The sequence below is a fragment of the Nerophis ophidion genome, linkage group LG15 (assembly GCF_033978795.1).
Source record: "Nerophis ophidion isolate RoL-2023_Sa linkage group LG15, RoL_Noph_v1.0, whole genome shotgun sequence".
Classification (NCBI taxonomy): Eukaryota; Metazoa; Chordata; class Actinopteri; order Syngnathiformes; family Syngnathidae; genus Nerophis; species Nerophis ophidion.
This window is the reverse complement of record NC_084625.1, coordinates 51,391,872-51,416,202: the sequence shown is the minus strand read 5'-3', so window position 1 is coordinate 51,416,202 and position 24,331 is coordinate 51,391,872. Positions and strand designations below refer to the sequence as shown.

The 24,331-nt window shown below is 42.2% G+C and overlaps 1 protein-coding gene across 7 annotated transcripts in view; it reads left to right on the top strand.

The window, feature by feature from the left end:
* Positions 1–24,331, top strand: part of rab18a (RAB18A, member RAS oncogene family) — a 204,476-nt gene that overhangs the window by 29,272 nt on the left and 150,873 nt on the right. For all 7 annotated transcript variants that reach the window (XR_009809881.1, XR_009809885.1, XR_009809882.1 and 4 more), the window contains exons 9-10: positions 26–112; positions 21,385–21,498. The gene's annotated coding sequence lies outside the window, so the exon portion shown is untranslated. The remainder of the gene's footprint in view (positions 1–25; positions 113–21,384; positions 21,499–24,331) is intronic.

The window sequence follows — 24,331 nt, the reverse complement described above, 5'->3', positions numbered from 1 at the left end:
AGAATAAAGACGTGTGTTTGAACAGTGTCCGAGGAAGCCTCAAACCCCAGACGTGTGATGCAGCTAAATCATCCCTCTGTGACAGACTTCTCGGGGAAAGACGACCACAGCCGTAAGTCATGCTACCAACGCTTTGACTTGGGTGTGCACAGTTCCCGGGCGATTATGAAAGGCTTAGGGCTGGGCAGCGCGAGCGAGGATCGCTTCCCATGTAGCGTCTGGAAATTTGTCTCGGTCAAACATCAACAGAGGCCTTCATGTGGTGCGCTGCCATTTCCTCCTGCCTACATCGGGGAAAACAGCTCCTGATGTTTACTCTTATTTCGAGATTTTTCTATTTGAAAAATTCGTCAAAGCGTAGAGAAAGTTTTCTGTGGCCGAACTGGCTGTCGTATTTTACGATGTGAAGGACTTTTTCCTAGGGTGTGACGCATGGCCGGCTCTACGCAGGGGCAAGAGGGGGCAGAGCCCCCTTAAATAAATGTCTTGCCCCCTCAAATCAAAATTTGAGAAAGTCAATTTTAATAAACTCATAAAATTACTACATTACAAGTTGACAAAATTATCTGCGAGTGGAAAAATCCGCCGAAAAAGGGACACACACGATATAGTAGTGTCGGCTTCCCTCTCATTCCTCCCTCCGCTGTGCGTGTATTCACCATTTCACAGGCTGCGCGGCAGGCACACACCCCTCAGCCCTCAGTAAACATCCAATCACTGTTGCAGTATGAAAGTAAAAGAAAAGGAAAAGTTGTCTACATTTATCATATACTTGTTAGGATGGGTGTATTTGTGTAGTCTTATCTGTCATAAACACGTTTATCGTCGCGGACTTTCAGTCCTACGGAGTTCCATTTTTTTTATTTTTTTATTTTTTTACATCTTGACGAGAGCAGTGACAGCGGAGGCTCTGAGCAGCAGTGGTTTGGAAGGCAGAGAGCCTCCACTGTCCCTGTAACAAGCTACAAGTCATTTATGATGCTGTTAATGAGGGTAAAAATGAAACATAAGGTATATATCCTGCTTAGCAGTCCTCTGCTGTCCTCTGTTCAGAGCGGAGTCCCTAGCAACGGCCCGTTTTACTTAGCAACGGTCTGGCAATCGACTGCTGTGATTCTTTTTCTGTAGTTTTTCTTGTAATTCTACATAGTCAACCTTTTATGTTTCAATCTACATTTTGTAATAAACAAATTATAAGTTTCATTTGATACGACCAAGACACCTAAAAACAAAAACACAGCCGTTTTCACCAATTTACAAGCAAGTGGGCAACACACATACATTGGAGTCAATGAATTTTGTGCCCAAATGAGTGCCCACGTTCTGTTTTATAAATTAGTTTGAGATTATTTTTTATCATTATTCACCAGACTACCTTTCAGTTTTGTAAATATTGACTGTAGTGTGTGAAGTCCTACTTTGGGTCAAAATTTATTTGAGAGTTAGGCCATCCAGTTAGAATAAATGTTATGTTGTTGGTTGATAAAATCTGGATGAAGGATGTTTTATTTTATTCATTTATTTTTATTTTTCAGTTTCCCCCCCTGAGGGATTGCCACCTTATTGTGGCAATCCCAAAAGTCCGCGACAATAAGCGTGTTTATGACGGATAAGACTACACATACACCCATCCTAACAAGTATATGATAAATGTGGACAACTTTTCCTTTTCTTTTACTTTCATACTGCAACAGTGATTGGATGTTTACTGAGGGCTGAGGGCTGAGGGGTGTGTGTCTGCCGCGCAGCCTGTGGAATGGTGAATACACGCACAGCGGAGGGAGGGATGAGAGGGAAGCCGACACTACTATATCGTGTGTGTCACTTTTTCGGCGGATTTTTCCGCTGGTGCAGATAATTTTGTCAACTTGTAATGTAGTAATTTTGTGAGTTTATTAAAATTCACTTTCTCAAATTTTGATTTGAGGGGACAAAACATTTATTTAAGGGGGCTCTGCCCTGCCCCCTCTTGCCCCTGCGTAGAGCCGGCCATGACTGTGAACAATCAACATCTTTAGCAACATTGCGTGACGATTTATCCTTCTCGAAGAAGTTTGATAACTTTGTTTCAATTGACATCTCTCACGTTGGAGCCATGATTCATGTCAAACCACCTGGCGCAACAGCTCTCCAAAATAGAAAAGAATAGAAAGTACTTTATTGATCCCTAGGGGGAATTCAGCACCACAGTTTGCTCACAATAGACAATAATAATAATAATAATAAACTTTATGTGTGGAGTTTGCATGTTCTCCCCGTGAATGCGTGGGTTCCTTCCGGGTACTCCGGCTTCCTCCCACTTCCAAAGACATGCACCTGGGGATAGGTTGATTGGCAACACTAAATTGGCTCTAGTGTGTGAATGTGAGTGTGGAAGTTGTCTGTCTATCTGTGTTGGCCCTGCGATGAGGTGGCGACTTGTCCAGGGTGTGCCCCGCCTTCCGCCCGATTGTAGCTGAGATAGGCGCCAGCGCCCCCGTAAGGGACAAACGGTAGAAAATGGAATGGAATGGATATATATATGTGTAGTATAAATATATTGTACATATATTCTACATTTAAGTGCAGTCAAGGAAGAAAATGCAGACTAATGAAAAGATTGACTTTGATGCAGGTGATGGCTTTGGAAATTAAAATTTCCAGGGTGATTTTAAATGATTATTTCCTCTAAATGGTGTGATTCCATAGTTTGCATCAGTTTGCTTGGTCTTAAAAATGGAAGTTGCAATCTGAAACGACTACAGCGTTGTATCACGACTACAAAATCCTCCAAATCTGATTAGCTTTTTTCAGGGGTTGTGTAAACTACAATTTTATGAAGTTGTAAAGCTATTACCCAAAGCTGTTAAATCTGAGTTTGAAAACACAGCAAGATCAGAAGGTCTCAGAAGAACAACAGATCTCTGCCAAGGCTTAACTGTGAGAACAAGTGAGTGCATTATTTTGCTTGCATGTCTCTCTCTTGGCCAATATTTACACTGCAGGTCAATTACCTTTTTTTTGCACATAGTTAATAGTTGGATTTGTCCATGTTTTAAAGCAGTGGTTCTCAAATGGGGGTACATGAAGGTATTCCAAAGGGTACGTGAGATTTTTTTATATATTATAAAAATAGCAACAATTCCAAAATCCTTTATTAATATAATTATTGAATAATACTTCAACAAAATATGAATGTAAGTTCATAAACCGTGAAGAAATACAACAATGCAATATTCAGTGTTGACAGTTAGGTTTTTGTGGACATGTTCCATAAATATTATTTTTTTGTGAAGAAATGTTTAGAATGCAGTTCTTGAATTCAGATGGATCTCTATTACAATCCCCAAAGAGGGCACTTTAAGTTGATGATTACTTCTATGTGTAGATATCTTTCTTTATAATTGAATAATTTCTTTATTTTTCATCAAGTTTTGAGTTATTTTTATATCTTTTTTTCCAAATAGTTGAAGAAAGACCACTACAAATGAGCAATATTTTGCACTGGTATACAATTTAGTAAATCAGAAACTGAAGACATAATGCTGTATTTTACTTCTTTGTCTTTGGGGCGGTATAGCTCGGTTGATAGAGCAGCTTGAGGGTTGCAGGTTCGATTCCCGCTTCCGCCATCCTAGTCACTGCCGTCGTGTCCTTGGGCAAGACACTTTACCCACCTGCTCCCAGTGCCACCCACACTGGTTTAAATGTAACTTAGATATTGGGTGTCACTATGTAAAGTGCTTTGAGTCACTAGAGAAAAGCGCTATATAAATATAATTCACTTCTTTTTTTCAACCCAAAATGCTTTGCTCTGATTAGGGCATACTTGAATTTAAAAAAAAATTCACAGGGGGTACATCACTGAAAAAAGGTTGAGAACCACTGTTTTAAAGCATGTTAAAATAAATAATGCACTTTGTGACTTTAATAATAAATATGGCAGTGCCATGTTGGCATTTTTTTTCCCATAACTTGATTTATTTTGGAAAACTTCTTACGTTGTTTAATGCATCCAGCGATGCATCGCAACAAAATTAGGCATAATAATGTGTTCATTCCACCACTGTATATATCGGTATCGATTGATATTGAAATTGGTAATCAAAAGTTGGACAATATCTGAATATCAGATATCGGCAGAGGTCCGGTGGCTGTGGATGAAGTGCTGGCTGTCCAGAGTCGGGACCCGGGGTGGACCGCTCGCCTGTGCATTGGTTGGGGACATCTCTGCACTGCTGACCTGTCTCTGCTCAGGATGGTCTTCTGCTGGCCCCACTATGGACTGGACTTTCACTATTATGTTAGATCCACTATGGACTGGACCTTCACTATTAAGTTAGATCCACTATGGACTGGACTTTCACTATTAAGTTAGATCCACTATGGACTGGACTTTCACTATTAAGTTAGATCCACTATAGACTGGACTCTCACTATTATGTTAGATCCACTATGGACTGGACTCTCACTATTATGTTAGATCCACTATGGACTGGACTTTCACTATTAAGTTAGATCCACTGTGGACTGGACTTTCACTATTAAGTTAGATCCACTATGGACTGGACTTTCACTATTAAGTTAGATCCACTATAGACTGGACTCTTACTATTATGTTAGATCCACTATGGACTGGATGCTCGCTATTATGTTAGATCCACTATGGACTGGACTCTCACAATATTATGTTAGATCCACTATGGACTGGACTCTCACTATTATGTTAGATCCACTATGGACTGAACTCTCACAATAGTATGTTGGATCCACTATGGACTGCACTCTCACTATTATGTTTGATCCACTATGGACTGGACTCTCACTATTATGTTAGATCCACTATGGACTGGACTCTCACGCCATTTTGTTAGATCCACTATGGACTGGACTCTCACAATATTATATTAGATCCACTATGGACTGGACTCTCACAATATTATGCCAGACCCACTCGTCGTCCATTGCATCCGGTCTCCCCTAGCGGGGTGGGGGGTCCTCTCCAAGGTTTCTCATAGTCATTTACATTGTCATCCCAGTAGGTTGTGAGTTTTTCCTTGCCCTGATGTGGGATCTGAACCGAGGATGTCGTTGTGGCTTGTGCAGCCCTTTGAGACACTTGTGATTTAGGACTACATCAATAGACATTGATTGATCAACCAGAGTGACAATCTTTGCTTTGACTCCCTTGGACTCGGAGCATCCATCTCCTCCACACCCGCAGTCAGAGCTGCCATGTGTTCACCAGTGACTCCACGTCGGCCATCATTTGGTAAGGTGTCCCATTTCCAGGCGTCACACTCCTGGTCCTGACTGCTTCTGAGTCTTGGCTTTTAAAAAGCATGGATGACGGTTGGAAAGATGGTCCTCTGCCATAATATGTTTACCATAAGCTTGGCTCTTCTGACATCTTCTGGAAAGAAGAACGTGATGGCCTTGTGCCGCAGATGACCTGTCAGGATTTGGGCGGGGGGGGGGACGACGACTCCTTCCATCGAAAGGTCTGCTGATTGTATCAGGGTTTATATTCTGGGATGAGTGCCCCCTTTTTCCTTCCTGTGTAAACCTGCCTCTGGTCTCTCTCAGTTCCCCCCTCGGAGCAGCAGACCACTGGGAACTAATGGCCAGCGGCTGGCTGCGTGGCTGCAGGTGGAAACACTTGAATTATGCAGAAGCACGTGTTCTAGGGATGCACCGAAATGAAAATTTGTGGCCGAAGCCGAATAAAATTCAAACGCTTGGCCGAAGGCCGAATACCGAATAATGAATGCAGTTTTTCACAATTTTTTTAATATTGCATAAATAGCCTAGAATAAATATTTAGACATGTTTTTCAAATAAAGTAATTTTTTTATTGAATATTGACATTTTTTAAATATTCCAGTAGCCTTTGCTTTTAAAAAAAAGCACAAAGTTTTTCATTTATATTAGGCCTTCAAACAAAACATGCATTCCAAAAAAAAAATGAAGTGCATTAAAGTGGATAAACCCACAACAAATGAATTATTGTCCTTTTAGCAAAAGTCTGCTTAGCCACAGTAGATATGCTAATAATGTAAACAGAAGGCTCAAGTAAATCTCAATTAAGTGTGTGCTTGTAACCTCATACACTTATACAGGTAGCCTACACAACAGGCTAATAATGTAAACAGAGGCCCCACTAAATCTCAATTAAGTGTGTACTTGTAACCTCATACACTTATACAGGTAGCCTACACAACAGGCTAATAATGTAAACAGAGGCCCCACTAAATCTCAATAAGTGTGTGCTTGTAACCTCATACACTTATACAGGTAGCCTACACAACAGGCTAATAATGTAAACAGAGGCCCCACTAAATCTCAATAAGTGTGTGCATGTAACCTCATACACTTATACAGGTACACAACATATCCCAACGTCACTGCACGTTGGTTGATTGCATCACCGCGTCAAAAAATTGCGTCACACGCCACTATTCGGCCTTCTGTTTAACTCATTCCACCGAAGGCCGAATGTGGTTTTTTTTTGCCATATTCGGCCGAATATATTCGATTACCGATTAATCGGTGCATCCCTAACGTGTTCACATTGCTGCCGTTTACTTCTGTCTGCAGCTCGCTGGGAATGGAGTGAAAACATTTCTCACAGTTTAATAATACAAATATATATCAGTCTGCTAATTACAGTGGCAGCACAATGCAGGTTTTCTGTCACGGTGGCAGAGGGGTTAGTGCGTCTGCCTCACAATACGAAGGTCCTGCAGTCCTGTGTTCAAATCCAGGCTCGGGATCTTTCTGTGTGGAGTTTGCATGTTCTCCCCGTGAATGCGTGGGTTCCCTCCGGGTATATATATATATATATATATATATATATATATATATATATATACATATACATATATATATATATACATATATACATATATATATATATATACATATATACATATATATATATATATACATATATACATATATATACATATATACATACATATATTTATATGTATATATATATATATATATACATATATTTATATGTATATATATATATATACATATATATATACATATATTTATATGTATATATATACATATATATATATATATATACATATATATATATATACATATATAGTTTACACCCCCTGGCACTGTTTAGTACTGTTTTCGTACTTATTTTAATTATTATTATTTCTCAATTATTTGTAAATGTTGAAATTTATAAATAAAGGTTTATAAAATCCAAAAAATAAATAAAACTATTTTGTAATTGTCACTTAAGAATCACGTCATCATTAATCGCCAAGCGGGTTGTCGCTCTTTGATGACGTTCTGGGCGGGTGAGTTTGAACTGACACTGTTTAGTTCATTTCTGTCCACATACTAGTGGATATGGGGGATAAAACTGCAAACTGCACTGCGTTCAATATGTGAAGAAGGCCAACAAGATCATGGACATACGGAAGATTCTTCAAAAAGTAAGTTTTTCCAACTGCTGTGTGTAATAATTAGCTGCAGCCGAGCTAACGGCTAACAGTCCAAGTAATTAAAGACCAGGTGCTGCCAGGTGGCGACTTGTCCTCTGCTGGAGAAATAGTTACAGCAGGGGTGTCAAACTCAAATAAAGAGTGGGCCAAATTTTAAAACTGAACAAAGCCGTGGGCCAAGGTTAACCAAATGAACCTTTTAATTGGGACCCAAACAAGTTTTGCATTGAATATTGAACAAGCAAGGCTTATATAACTTTATAGTGACAAGCAAAATCGAGTTTCAAATAATAATAACAATAAAAAATATCAATGGCATATAAAATCAAATTTAAATAAAATAGAATGCCTCGTTTGTATTTGCAGCCTTCTGAGGTAAATATCAACATTTACTTTTTCCACAGGCTAATACATTTGAAAATAAAATAATGAATAAATCAACCATTCAGGCCTTTTTACTGCTCAGTTAATGTCGGGGCTCAGGTGGGTGGGCGGGGTTTGTTGGTAGTGGGTGTTGGGGTGTGTATATTGTAGCGGTCCGGAAGAGTTAGTGATGCAAGGGGTTCTGGGTATTTGTTCTGTTGTGTTTATGTTGTGTTACGGTGCGGATGTTCTCCCAAAATGTGTTTCTTATTTTTGTTTGGTGTGGGTTCACAGTGTGGCGTATATTTGTAACAGTGTTAACGTTAATATGGCCACCCTCAGTGTGACCTGTATGCTGTTGATCAAGTATGCCTTGCATTTACATACGTGTGTGTAGAAGCCACATAAATATTACGTGACTGGGTCGGCACGCTCTTTGTGAGGAGGGAAAACAGACTTGACAGGTTTTAGAGGACGCTAAAGACAGTGCCTTTAAGGCACACCCCCAATATTGTTGTCTGGGTGGAATTCGGGAGAATGGTTGCGCCGGGAGATTTTCGGGAGGGGCACTGAAATGGTTTGACTAAAAAAAATAAAATAAAAATAATGCTATTTGGTCACAGTAGAAGAGAAATCCATCCATTTCCTACCGCTTGTCCCTATGGGAGAGTGGCACATGCCAGCAACCTGAGGTTTCCTGGTTCAATCCCCATCTTCTAACCAACCTTGTCACGTCCGTTGTGTCCTTGAGCAAGACACTTCACCCTTGCTCCTGATGGGTCCTGGTTAAAGCCTTGCATGGCAACTCCCGCCATCAGTGTGTGAATGTGGAAATAGTGGTAGTGGTTGGAGTGTCCGCCCTGAGATGGGTAGGTTGTGAGTTCAAACCCCGGCCGAGTCATACCAAAGACTATAAAAAAATGGGACCCATTGCCTTCCTGCTTGCCACTCAGCATCAAGGGTTGGAATTGGGGGTTAAATCACCATAAATGATTCCCGGGCGTGGCCACAGCTGCTGCTCACCGCTCCCCTCACCTTTCAGGGGGTGAACAAGGGGACGGGTCAAATGAAGAGAATAATTTCGCCACACTTAGTGTAATAATGTGTTCATTCCACGACTGTCTATATCGGTATCGGTTGACATCGGAATCAATAATTAAGAGTTGGACAATATCGGCAAAAAAGCCATTATCGGACATCTCTGCTGGACTCTAGAAAGAGGTTCCGCAGCCTCCGAAGCAGAACTTCCAGGTTCTTTAACAGCTTCTCCCTTCAAGCCGTAAGACTCTTGAACGCATCATAATTAAATTATCCCCTCAACTCCCCCCAAAATGAATTAACTCGCTGGAATAAAAAAGACAATATAACTTACATCCATAAACGTGGACGCATGTGAAAAAGTACAATATATTTATCTGTACAGTAATTTTTTTATATATATTTATTTATTTTATATTTATATTTATATATTATTTATATACATTTATTTAATTATATATGCACCTTATTGATTTTTTTTTATCCTGCACTACCATGTTCTTATCTGTGCTGTAAAGTTCAAATTTGAATGACAATATAAAGGAAGTCTAAGTCTCTATGAGAGAAATAATACACAGAAACACATTTACACACTACAGGGCATTGTACGAAACGGGTTATTTTCTGGCGCATTTAAAATTCGATAAACATTAAAACATATCTTATGTGATACTGTCCAAATTAAAAGTGCAAAAAACATATTAAACGTGAAAAAAATCAACTGAACTAACATTTCTTCGACAGCTGAGCTCGCTTCCGGGGTTGGCCGACGTGGTCTCACAAGATGTAGTTTCTTTTTCAATATCCTTCTTGAAAATGGCCTTGCAAACATGTGTTGTCTTGTCTCGTCGTAAAAGATGCAGGCGAGGCATGTCGGCCGACTTCTTAAAGTGCAAAAAACATATTAACCGTGAAAAAAATCAACTGAACTAACATTTCTTCGACAGCTAAGCTCGCTTCCGGGGTTGGCCGACATGGTCTCACAAGATGTTTCTTTCTCAATATCCTTCTTGAAAATGGCCTTGCAAATATGTGTTGTCTTGTCTCGTCGTAAAAGATGCAGGCGAGGCATGTTGGGCTGACTTCTTAAAGTTTACTCCACATCAAAAACATCCCGTCACATGTCTACATTCAACAATCTAAACTCGGCAACTGTGCATGCTCTTCACTACTGTGGCATGCTGGGTAATGGAGTTCTTAAGTCCCCTAGCTCATAACATCCATCCATTCATTTCCTACCGCGTGTCCCTTTCAGGGGGGGGGTGCTGGAGCCTATCTCAGCTGCATTCGGGCGGCACAGATAGACAAACATCACAATATATTGTGATGTTTGTCTTTATCTGACATCTATAATGTACAAAGTAAATATATAAGTATATCCATCTATCTTCTTCCGCTTTTTCAAGGTCTGGTCACGGGGAAGCAGCCGAAACGCCTCCCTAAAGAGGTTTTTCTGGCAGGGGTGGGAATTTTCCGCATATCCGTGGAATTAGGCCAATTTTGGCGCTGCCAGGGTCATTTATTTAACATAATGCCAATGTGTAAAGGCACCAGATTGGCTAGCTCTACTATCAGCTGAAGACATCAACCAATGACATTGCCCGTTATAGACGTCTGCACGCGTCGTTTGCCGACAATATCTAGTCCCCGATCCTCAATTATTGTGAGCGTTTCTGAACTCGTATTCTGTTTATATTGGTTGTGTTTATCGGTGACTAATCTGGAAAGAAAACACGGTATCTCTCAATTAACACGTTTCTTTATTGACAAAACAGTTTCAGACATGGTTAAGCTTATTCAAGATAGGAATGCTTCATTAGCCAAAGATATGGATAAGGGCGTGAGAAACAAGTGGAACTGGGCATGGTGCGATATATTTATCAAACTGAAGGTGAAGATTAAAGGGGAACATTATCAGCAGACCTATGTAAGCGTCAATATATACCTTGTTGGTGCAGAAAAAAGACCATATATTTTTTTAACCGATTTCCGAACTCTAATTCGCCAAAATTCACCCATTTAAACGCCTTTCCGTTTATCGCTCTGGAGGCGATGACGTCAGAATGTGACGTCGCCGAGGTAACACAGCCACCATTTTCATTTTCAACACATTGTAAACATCGGGTCTCAGCTCTGTTATTTTCCGTTTTTTCTACTATTTTTTGGAACCTTGGAGACATCATGCCTGGTGGGTGTGTTGTCGGAGGGTGTAACAACACTAACAGGGAGGGATTCAAGTTGCACCACTGGCCCGAAGATACCAAAGTGTCTGCCGCCAGACCCCCGTTGAATGTGCCAGAGTGTCTCCACATTTTACCGGCGATGACAGACATGGCACAGAGATGTATGGATAACCTGCAGATGCATTTGCAACCATAAAGTCAACTAAATCACAAAGTTGAGTTTGTTGATGTTGACTTATGTGCTAATCAGATATATTTGGTCGCGGCGTGACTGCTAGCTAATCGATGCTAACATGCTATGCTAATCGATGCTAACATGCTATTTACCGGCGGTGTTAAAGCAGACATGGCACAGAGATGTATGGATAACCTGCAGATGCATTTGCAACGATAGTCAACGAAATCACAAAGGTGAGTTTTGTTGATGTTGACTGCCAGCTAATCGATGCTAACATGCTATTTACCGGCGGTGCTGAAGCAGACATGGCACAGAGATGTATGGATAACCTGCAGATGCATTTGCAACTATATTACGTTTCCTTCCACCCACATTTAATGCGAAACAAACACTTACCAATCGACGGATTTAAGTTGCTCCATTGTCACAAGATGCGAAAGTCCTGATCGTTTGGTCCGCACATTTTACCGGCGATGCTAACGCAGCTATTCGGCCATGCTATGGCTATGAATAGCGTCAATAGCTATTCGCTCAATAGCTTCAGTTTCTTCTTCAAAACTTTCATACTCCAACCATCTGTTTCAATACATGCGTAATCTGTTGAATCGCTTAAGTCGCTGAAATCCGAGTTTGAATCCGAGCTAATGTCGCTATATCTTGCTGTGGTATTCCCATTGTTTCTTTACATTGGCAGCACTGTGTGACGTCACAGGGAAATGGCCAGTGATTTCGAAGATAGCGAAAATAAGGCACTTTAAAGCTTTATTTAGGGATATTACGTGACCGGTAAAATTTTGAAAAAAATACAACAAGCCACTGGGAACTAATTTTTATTGTTTTTATCCAATCAATCAATCCACTTTATTTATATAGCACATTTAAACAACAATAAAGTTTCCAAAGTGCTGCACAGCCATGTTAAAAACAATATTATGCTCCATCAATGACTGAATAAAACAAAAAATGAATAAAAATAAAACCAATAAAAACAATATAAAAACAAATATGATTAAAAACTATTCTAAAAGGTAAAATCAATTAAAACAGTAAAATAAAAATCAAAGTGTATAAAAAAAAAAAAACCTTTTGAAATTGTGATAATGTTCCCCTTTAGCAATATCGTAGAAGAAGACGAACTGATCAGCGATTTCGTTGCAAAGTGCGATGAACCTTGACGCGCTCAGTGCTTATATTGCAAGGACATTGTGAACTATGGATCTCGGGGAAAGGTGGAACTCTTTGACCACGCCAAATCGGCAAGGCATCTAAGTAAAGTGAGTTTACGGAGAAGTCATTTTTCACTGGGGTCTGCCTTCAAGCTGAAGTCAAACATCGTCAACTATCGAAGCCTCGCACCTCCGACTCGGCTCCTCTCGCACCAATCTACCACGGACGAGTCCATTCAGAGGTACAATACACCATCCATCTCCATCCATCTTCTTCCGCTTATCCGAGGTCGGGTCGCGGGGGCAACAACCTAAGCAGGGAAACCCAGACTTCCCTCTTCCCAGCCACTTCGTCTAGCTCTTCCCGGGGGATCCCGAGGCGTTCCCAGGCCATCCGGGAGACATAGTCTTCCCAACGTGTCCTGGGTCTTCCCCGTGGCCTCCTACCGGTTGGACGTGCCCTAAACACCTCCCTAGGGAGGCGTTCGGGTGGCATCCTGACCAGATGCCCGAACCACCTCATCTGGCTCCTCTCGATGTGGAGGAGCAGCGGCTTTACTTTGAGTTCCTCCCGGATGGCAGAGCTTCTCACCCTATCTCTAAGGGAGAGACCCAAACTCATTTGGGCCGCTTGTACCCGTGATCTTATCCTTTCGGTCATGACCCAAAGCTCATGACCATAGGTGAGGATGGGAACGTAGATCGACCGGTAAATTGAGAGCTTTGCCTTCCGGCTCAGCTCCTTCTTCACCACAACGGATCGGTACAACGTCCGCATTACTGAAGACGCCGCACCGATCCGCCTGTACTGTTCTATACACCATCTTATATATTTCAAAATTTTAATATTTTGAATTCTTGTTAATCCATTTGTAGGTCTATTTTTTGTCTATAATCCGAAAGTGTGCAAGAATTTGATATATGTGTAAACTTGTATCATCACATGATACATTTTTCTGAAATTATTTGCTAATAAATGGGAAGTTTTGGTCAGGAGGAAATAATAGCAGGAAATGCATCCTAAGCTAACATAGATTTCAATTTTTTTCTGGGGGTGGCATGTCCCCCAGACCCCCCTAGCAGGCGAGTGCACTATGTGTACTCTGGTGCGGCCGCCGGGCAGCCTTCCACAAAGCGGTGTTTTAGGATTGAAACATTTTCAACTGATTTCGTAAATCTTGTTGAAGTTTTGAAAGTGGAATTCTTTCCCATTCTTTTTTTATGTAGAGCTTCAGTCCTTCAAAAGTCCGCTGTCGTATTTTACGCTTCATAATGCGCCACACGTTTTCCACGGGAGACAAGTCTGGACTGCAGGCGGGCCGGGAAAGTACCCGCACTCTTTTTTTTATGAAGCCACACTGTTGTAACACTTGTCTTGATGAAATAAGCAGGGGCGTCCATGATACCGTTGCTTGGATGACAACATATGTTGTTCCAAAACCTGTATGTACCTTTCAGCATTAATGGTGCCTTCACAGATGTGTAAGTTACCCATGCCTTGGGCACTAATACACCCCCATACCATCACACATGCTGGCTTTTCAACTTTGTCCAAAAGCCACTTTGAAATGTGAAGTTTTGGTCAGGAGAATATTGTTGGATTTTGACTCAAAATAGCAGGAAATGCATCCTAAGCTAACATAGATTTCAATTTTTTTCTGGGGGTGGCATGTCCCCCAGACCCCCCTAGCAGGCGAGTGCACTATGTGTACTCTGGTGTGGCCGCCCTGCAGCCTTCCACAAAGCGGTGTTTTAGGATTGAAACATTTTCAACTAATTTTGTAAATCTTGTTGAAGTTTTGAAAGTGGAATTCTTTCCCATTCTTGTTTTATGTAGAGCTTCAGTCCTTCAACAGTCCGCTGTCGTATTTTACGCTTCGTAATGCTCCACACATTTTCCATGGAAGACAAGTCTGGACTGCAGGCGGGCCGGGAAAGTACCCACACTGTTGTAACACTTGTCTTGATGAAATAAGCAGGGGCGTCCATGATAACGTTGCTTGGATGACTACATACGTTGCTCCAAAACCTGTATGGACCATTCAGCATCAATGGTGCCTTCACAGATGTGTAAGTTACCCATGCCTTGGGCACTAATACACCCCCATACCATCACACATGCTGGCTTTTCAACTTTGTTCAAAAGTCACGTTGAAATGTGAAGTTTTGGTCAGGAGAATATTGTTAGATTTTGACTCAAAATAGCAGGAAATGCATCCTAAGCTAACATAGATTTCAATTTGTTTTCTGGGGGTGGCATGTCCCCCAGACCCCCCTAGCAGGCGAGTGCACTATGTGTACTCTGGTGTGGCCGCCCTGCAGCCTTCCACAAAGCGGTGTTTTAGGATTGAAACGTTTTCAACTTATTTTGTAAATCTTGTTGAAGTTTTGAAAGTGGAATTCTTTCCCATTCTTGTTTTATGTAGAGCTTCAGTCCTTCAAAAGTCCGCTGTCGTATTTTACGCTTCATAATGCGCCACACGTTTTCCATGGGAGACAAGTCTGGACTGCAGGCGGGCCGGGAAAGTACCCACACTGTTGTAACACTTGTCTTGATGAAATAAGCAGGGGCGTCCATGATACTGTTGCTTGGATGACAACATATGTTGTTCCAAAACCTGTATGGACCATTCAGCATTAATGGTGCCTTCACAGATGTGTAAGTTACCCATGCCTTGGGCACTAATACACCCCCATACCATCACACATGCTGGCTTTTCAACTTTGTTCAAAAGCCACTTTGAAATGTGAAGTTTTGGTCAGGAGAATATTGTTAGATTTTGACTCAAAATAGCAGGAAATGCATCCTAAGCTAACATAGATTTCAATTTGTTTTCTGGGGGTGGCATGTCCCCCAGACCCCCCTAGCAGGCGAGTGCACTATGTGTACTCTGGTGCGGCCGCCGGGCAGCCTTCCACAAAGCGGTGTTTTAGGATTGAAACATTTACAACTGATTTTGTAAATCTTGTTCAAGTTTTGAAAGTGGAATTCTTTCCCATTCTTGTTTTATGTAGAGCTTCAGTCCTTCAAAATTCCGCTGTCGTATTTTACGCTTCATAATGCGCCACACATTTTCCACGGAAGACAACTCTGGACTGCAGGCGGGCCGGGAAAGTACCCGCACTCTTTTTTTTTTATGAAGCCACACTGTTGTAACTCTTGTTTTGCTGAAATAAGCAGGGGCGTCCATGATAACGTTGCTTGGATGACTACATACGTTGCTCCAAAACCTGTATGGACCATTCAACATTAATGGTGCCTTCACAGATGTGTAACACGTGCTGAATGTGGCTTGGCATTGTCTTGCTGAAATAAGCAGGGGCGTCCATGAAAAACACGGCGCTTAGATGGCAGCATATGTTGTTCCAAAACCTGTATGTACCTTTCAGCATTAATGGTGTAAGTTCCCCATGCCTTGGGCACTAATACACCCCCATACCATCACACATGCTGGCTTTTCAACTTTGTTCAAAAGCCACTTTGAAATGTGAAGTTTTGGTCAGGAGAATATTGTTAGATTTCGACTCAAAATAGCAGGAAATGCATCCTAAGCTAACATAGATTTCAATTTTTTTACTGGGGTTGGCATGTCCCCCAGACCCCCTTAGCAGGCGAGTGCACTATTCCGCAAAGCGGTGTTTTAGGATTAAAAATTTTCCAGCTGATTTTTTAATTCTTCATTCCCATCCCTGGTATAACCGGTAGGAGGTCACGGGGGAGACTATCTCTCCCGGCTGGCCTGGGAACGCCTCGGGATCCCCCGGGAGGAGCTGGACGAACTGGCTGGGGAGAGGGAAGTCTGGGCTTCCCTGCTTAGGCTGCTGCCCCCGCGACCCGACCTCGGATAAGCAATAGAAGATGGATGGAAGTGCTAAAGTCAGAATTCCCCAGCGTTGCTAGATAGGTAGATAGATAGATAGTACTTTATTGATTCCTTCAGGAGAGTTCCTTCAGGAAAATTAAAATTCCAGCAGCAGTGTACAGAGTTGAGATCATTTAAATAAAAGTAAAAAGTAAATAATGGGGGTTTAAATGGAAACAAAAAAGAGAAATATTACAATGAGAATAAAAACTAAAAAGCAACAATGGGAATAAAAATATAACAGTAAAACAAGAATATAACAAGACGAAGTAGGCAGTAGTGACCATGTTATGAAAACGCCGCCTCCCGTAATAAAATCAGGGCTTCTCTTGTACAATTCCCGGCTAAAGTCTCCTGAGATCCTGTTGAGAAAGTGAAAAACATTTGGGAAGGGAGCTCTTCTCACAGATCCTGTCAACACGTCCATCCTGGCAGTTCCACGTCTGCCCGTCAAAGCTGCTTTAACTCAATAACTTGGAAGCCCGTTCAGCGACAACACATCAGGCCGTAATCGAGTTTTGTCCTGTTTTCAGAGTCGCTCAATCCAATTTAAAGCAAAATGGCTGTTTTGACTTTGTGAAAGGGGCTCGACGAGAAGGAAAGGCCGAGGACTTCTCACCCCTCTGAAAGAAAAGCGCCCTCACACCGGGGGACGCTTTCATTCCGGCCTCGGGTTACTTTGCCAATAAACACGGCGGCCGAAAACAGCGGCGGGCGGCCGGCGCTTTCGTGCTTTCTGGTGGCAAAAGACGTGGGGATGAGTACGTTCATTCATCTTCATCACGGCCCGGCGCTCCCGTGTCATCTGGCCAGGCGCACATTCCCCGGGAACGCCGTCATGCCGCGTGTCACGGTGCCCGTCCGGACCCCCGCGACATGGAAGCGGCCTCAGCTGCTACAATAAACCAATCACTTTGTGTCAACACGGCCCGGGTGTTACTTTTCCACGACGTCGTCGCCGCCCCGACACCCGCGGGAGCAGCGCGGGAACACAAATGATTGGCGTGCACAGAAATAAATGTCGTTATTTTGTGTAAATAAATCCACCCGCCGTGTCGTAATTGCGCCGCTTATTTTTCTAAGCCGGGGATTCTGAGGTCGGAGCGGAGAAATGTTGCCGCAAACCGCTAAAAGGCTTAAGGACTTTGAAGGTCTGCAAGGAAGGAGGTGGGATGGTGTTTCAGAAAGGCCGTGATAGAATTACAGGGACACATTTAGTCCACACTAGAGGTGGCTGCCTCACCACTCCATTTACGTTTCATTCATGCATTTTTAATCCGACTTTTTTTTTTTTACGTTGAATTACAAACCCCGTTTCCATATGAGTTGGGAAATTGTGTTAGATGTAAATATAAACAGAATACAATGATTTGCAAATCATTTTCAACCCATATTCAATTGAATGCACTACAAAGACAACATTTTTAATGTTAAAACTCCATCAATCCATCATCTTCCGCTTATCCGAGGTCGGGTCGCGGGGGCAGCAGCCTAAGCAGGGAAGCCCAGACTTTCCTCTCACCAACCACTTCGTCTAGCTCTTCCCGGGGGATCCGGAGGCGTTCCCAGGCCAGTCCCAACGTGTCCTGGGTCTTCCCCGTGGCCTCCTACCGGCTGGATGTGCCCTAAACACCTCCCTAGGGAGGCGTTCGGGTGGCATCCTGACCAGATGCCCGAGCCACCTCATCTGGCTCCTCTCCATGTTCAAACTCATAAACTTTATTTTTTTTTGCAAATAATAATTAACTTAGAAATTCATGGCTCCAACACGTGCCAAAGTAGTTGGGAAAGGGCATGTTCACCACTGTGTTACATCACCTTTTCTTTTAACTACACTCAATAAACGTTTGGGAACTGAGGAAACTAATTGTTGAAGCTTTGAAAGTGGAATTCTTTCCCATTCTTGTTTTATGTAGAGCTTCAGTCCTTCAACAGTCCGGGGTCTCCGCTGTCGTATTTTACGCTTCATAATGCTCCACACATTTTCCATGGAAGACAGGTCTGGACTGCAGGCGGGCCAGGAAAGTACCTGCACTATTTTTTTACGAAGCTTTAGTTTAGTTTATTAAGTTTAGTTTATTAAGGATCCCCATTAGTCTACACCGCAGTGGAGACTATTCTTCCTGGGGTCCAGGCAAAAAACATCACACAACCAAAGAACAAACGATTAAAAGTGCAGTACAACATGATCCAATAATAAATTGTCATAATACAAAAAAAGCAACAACAAAGAACCAAAAAATACTAATAGATGTTGTTACATAATAATTTTCATACCAAAGATAAAAATAGAAATATAAAAATAGATATACTGTATACATTTTTGCAAAAATAAAACAAAGAACCAATGGCCTAAAACACATTAGTGTACCAAAGACAAATAAGTGACGAAAAAGAAGCCACACTGTTGTAATACTTGTCTTGATGAAATAAGCAGGGGCGTCCGTGATAACGTTGCTTGGATGACAACACATGTTGCTCCAAAACCTGTATGTACCTTTCAGCATTAATGGTGCCTTCACAGATGTGTAAGTTACCCATGCCTTGGGCACTAATGCACCCCCATACCATCACACATGCTGGCTTTTCAACTTTGCGCCTATAACAAGATTGACATGAAAACTGAAGTTTGTCGAGTTTTGGTCTGAATCGCGTGTTGCTTTTCTACAAAACAAAAAAAAAGCCTAGCACCCTTCCTTCCAGCAGAAAGTGACCCCTTCAGATGCCTCCCAATTACCCGCCAGATGCTGGCTATTTTGGCTACACCTCACCGCCCTCCGCAGCCAACGTGGCTCATGTTATGGCCCCGTCTGGGCCCCGCCGAGTCCTGCCTGACATGCAAACAGCGGCCCCCGACCAGCCTTGTTATACTAGACTAAGTCGTGCAGCCCCCGACCGCGGCCCTGGGCCTTCCCGGGGCTGTGAACAGATGCTGTTACAGCGGGCTTCTGCTTCCACGCAGGTCAGATCTTCCTCCTCGGCTCTCGGGGGGCCCCCAAATTCACTTATGTTGCGGGATGCCTGAGCTGGGCTTGCCAGCGGGCAGCGGTGCTGTGCTCAAATATTGACGTTCATCCAATCCTGCATCTGACAGTAGCATGGATGTTTCAGGGAGGTCATGAGATGCCCTCCTGGACCTTTTGACACGGGACATTAGGCACTGGCTGGAATTTGACCTTCAAACAACAACATTCTGGTGCACACTCATGTTCATTTCAAGGTCATGGTGGCCGAACTGTAGAGCGACTAGGAATTACATATGATTAACAAAATACTGTTGTAATATTAAGATACAGTTTGTCTTTTTACAAACCCCGTTTCCATATGAGTTGGGAAATTGTGTTAGATGTAAATATAAACAGAATACAATGATTTGCAAATCCTTTTCAAGCCATATTCAGTTGAATATGCTACAAAGACAACATATTTGATGTTCAAACTCGTAAACTTTTTTTTGTGTGTGTGCAAGTAATCATTAATTTTAGAATTTGATGCCAGCAACACGTGACAAAGAAGTTAAGAAAGGTGGCAATAAATACTGATAAAGTTGAGGAATGCTCATCAAACACTTATTTGGAACATCCCACAGGTGTGCAGGCTAATTGGGAACAGGTGGGTGCCATGATTGGCTATAAAAACAGCTTCCCAAAAAATGCTCAGTCTTTCACAAGAAAGGATGGGGCGAGGTACACCCCTTTGTCCACAACTGCGTGAGCAAATAGTCAAACAGTTTAAGAACAACGTTTCTCAAAGTGCAATTGCAAGAAATTTAGGGATTTCAACATCTACGCTCCATAATATAATCAAAAGGTTCAGAGAATCTGGAGAAATCACTCCACGTAAGCGGCATGGCCGGAAACCAACATTGAATGACCGTGACCTTCCATCCTTCAGACAGCACTGTATAAAAAAACGACCTCAATATCTAAAGGATATCACCACATAAGCTCAGGAACACTTCAGAAAACCACTGTCACTAAATACAGTTGGTCACTACATCTGTAAGTGCAAGTTAAAGCTCTACTATGCAAAGCGAAAGCCATTTATCAACAACACCCAGAAACGCCGCCGGCTTCTCTGGGCCCGAGATCATCTAAGATGGACTGATGCAAAGTGGAAAAGTGTTCTGTGGTCTGACGAGTCAACATTTCGAATTGTTTTTGAAAATATTCGACATCGTGTCATTCGGACCAAAGGGGAAGCGAACCATCCAGACTGTTATCGACGCAAAGTTCAAAAGCCAGCATGTGTGATGGTATGGGGGTGCATTAGTGCCCAAGGCATGGGTAACTTACACATCTGTGAAGGCACCATTAATGCTGAAAGGTACATACAGGTTTTGGAACAACATATGCTGCCATCTAAGCGCCGTGTTTTTCATGGACGCCCCTGCTTATTTCAGCAAGACAATGCCAAGCCACATTCAGCACGTGTTACAACAGCGTGGCTTTGTAAAAAAAAAGAGTGCGGGTACTTTCCTGGCCCGCCTGCAGTCCGGACCTGTCTCCCATGGAAAATGTGTGGCGCATTATGAAGCGTAAAATACGACAGCGGAGACCCCGGACTGTTGAAGGACTGAAGCTCTACATAAAACAAGAATGGGAAAGAATTCCACTTTCAAAGCTTCAACAATTAGTTTCCTCAGTTCCCAAACGTTTATTGAGTGTTGTTAAAAGAAAAGGTGATGTAACACAGTGGTGAACATGCCCTTTCCCAACTACTTTGGCACTTGTTGCAGCCATGAAATTCCAAGTTATTTATTATTTGAACATCAAAAATTCTTGTCTTTTTAGTGCATTCAACTGAATATGGGTTGAAAAGGATTTGCAAATCATTGTATTCTGTTTATATTTACCTCTAACACAATTTCCCAACTAATATGAAAACAAGTTTTGTATTATGCTCATACTTCAACTTTTATTATTATACTTCCGCACATTTCTCTTACACTTAATACGCGATGATCCGGCCAACGAACCCCCACATATGTTTATCGATATATATATTGATATATCGCCCATCTCTACAACAATCTGTATTCTGTCCTTTTTAGTGTCATTTCCACAAAGTTTGAGTGGCTGTTCGAGGTTTTACAAAGTTTAAAAAGGAGAACTCAAAGGTGTTGTTTTCGCTTTGGATTAGGGTTTTTGGTGGCATGAAGGAAGAATCATCCCTCTGACACTGAACAACGTGCTCAAGTTAGAAGAATGAAGAGACAAGCCTCCCAAGTACACCACCCGCTCATCCAAGTTAAGGGTGAGTACACCATTTTGTTGTTTTTCTACTCACCGTTAAGAAAAGTAAAAGGTTACCTTAAAGAAAAAATCCCTAAAAGTACATCACTGCCATCTATTTTTGGTAGTAGTTTGTGGGGCGTCTAGATCAGGGGTCCTCAACTAAAATTCAAATAGGTCCAGATTCCTCATGTGAAGGTCTAGGAGCTCCCATCTCGAAAAAAGAAAAGACTAAAAAAAACAAAAACAATACAGGCTTAAAATTGCCCTGAAGCTTCACTTTGGACACCACCGAGTTTGTATTAAGAACCAATCAGTGTTTATTTATATAGCCCTGAATCACAAGTGTCTCAAAGGGCTGCACAAGCCACAACGACATCCTCGGTTCAGATCCCACATCAGGGCAAGTAAAAACTCAAACCAGTGGGATGACCATGCGAAACCTTGGAGAGGACCACAGATGTGGGTGACCGGATGCAATGGACGTCGAGTGGGTCTAGCATAATATTGTGGAAGTCTAGTCCATAGTGGATCTAACATAATATTGTGGAAGTCTAGTCCATAGTGGATCTAACATAATATTGTGGAAGTCTAGTCCATAGTGGATCTAACATAATATAGTGAGAGTCCAGTCCATAGTGGATCTAACATAATAGTGAGAGTCCAGTCCATAGTGGATCTAACATAATAGTGAGAGTCCAGTCCATAGTGGATCTAACATAATAGTGAGAGTCCAGTCCATAGTGGATCCAACATAATAGTGAGAGTCCAGTCCATAGTGGATCCAACATAATAGTGAGAGTCCAGTCCATAGTGGATTTAACATAATATAGTGAGAGTCCAGTCCATAGTGGATCTAACATAATAGTGAGAGTCCAGTCCATAGTGCATATAACATAATAGTGAGAGTCCAGTCCATATTGGATCTAACATAATAGTGAGAGTCCAGTCCATAGTGGATCTAACATAATAGTGAGAGTCCAGTTCATAGTGGATCTAACATAATAGTGAGAGTCCAGTCCATAGTGGATCTAACATAATAGTGTGAGAGTCCAGTCCATAGTGGATCTAACATAATAGTGAGAGTCCAGTCCATAATGGATCTAACATAATAGTGAGAGTCCAGTCCATAATGGATCTAAGATAATATAGTGAGAGTCCAGTCCATAGTAGATCTAACATAATAGTGAGAGTCCAGTCCATAGTGGATCTAACATAATAATGAGAGTCCAGACCATAGTGGATCCAACATAATAGTGAGAGTCCAGTCCATAGTGGATCTAACATAATAGTGAGAGTCCAGTCCATAGTGGATCCAACATAATAGTGAGATTCCAGTCCATAGTGGATCTAACATAATAGTGAGAGTCCAGTCCACTGTGGATCTAACATAATAGTGAGAGTCCAGTCCACTGTGGATCTAACATAATAGTGAGAGTTCAGCCCATAATCGATCTAACATAATAGTGAGAGTCCAGTCCATAGTGGATCGAAAATATTAGTGAGAGTCTAGTCCATAGTGGATCCAACATAACAGTGAGAGTCCATCCAGTCCATAGTGGATCTAACATATTAGTGACAGTCCAGTCCATAGTGGATCAAACATAATAGTGAGAGTCCAGTCCATAGTGGATCTAACATAATAGTGAGAGTCCATCCAGTCCATGGTGGATCCAACATAATAGTGTGAGAGTCCAGTCCATAGTGGATCCAACATAGATCATGTCCCAAATTCCAAACTGCTGTTTTGAAGCATGTTAAAAATAAATAATGCACTTTGTGACTTCAATAATAAATATGTCAGTGCCATGTTGGCATTTATTTTACAAAACCTTCTTACATTGTTTCATGCATCCAGCGGGGCATCACAACAAAATTAGACATAATAATGTGTTCATTCCACGACTGTATATATCGGTATCAGTTGATATCAGAATCGGTAATTAAGAGTTGGACAATATCGGGATATCGGCAAAAAAGCCATTATGGGACATCTCTTTTCAAGAATCTTCCAGCTTGAGGGAAGAAGCTGTTACAGAACCTTGAGGTTCCGCTACAGAGGCCGTGGAACCTCATTCCAACTGCTCCCTGCTCCCTGCTCCGACGCTCACTGGCCCGCACGTGGCGGTTTCATGCCGCGTGTCGTCGATTTAAATGTTTGATCGATTCCTGTCCGCATAAGTCGAATGAAACAAATCCCAAATTGCGAGTGGCCTGTGGCGAGCTTGCAAGTCCAGACAGTTCCATAAGCAGCATCTGGAGGAATGAGCTGCAGCCTTGGCTCACTGTGCCCATTTGACTCCAGATTTATGCTAACATTACACTGTTGGCCCGGACCCTGTTCTTGCGTAATGCGAGCCCTGTTTATTTGTTAGCCTTCAAACCCGGCCGTCCTGTCTTCTAACTGCACGCGTGTGCGTCTGTCTTTAATATCTTTTTTTCTTCATGTCAGTCCTCGCACTGAAGTCTGCAGGACGTTTCCATCCGTCAAAGGGATTAGGCCGAGGTTTCACACATACCGAGGTAGACCTGCGCCCGGGTCCAGGCTCAAGTCTGTCAACAATGTAGCTTTGTGCCGCTAAACACAAAGCGCTAACGTGCGAGGACCCCCGCAGGAATCGCCCGCTGCCAAAACCGCATTCCTCCGACAGCTGCCATTTCTTACATCTGCACATCGACGTGGTTTCTCCCGACTGAATTCATTTAGCCGTTTGTGTGATGAAATATTACGCAGGGCCCAGAGCTCATCCATGTCTTATTTGTGATCCCATAGCTGTCGTTATGTTGCGAGTGCTTGTGGCCCCCGGTTTTACTCCCCGGCTCGCACGTCCTCAAACTCTGTCCTGATGTGGCCG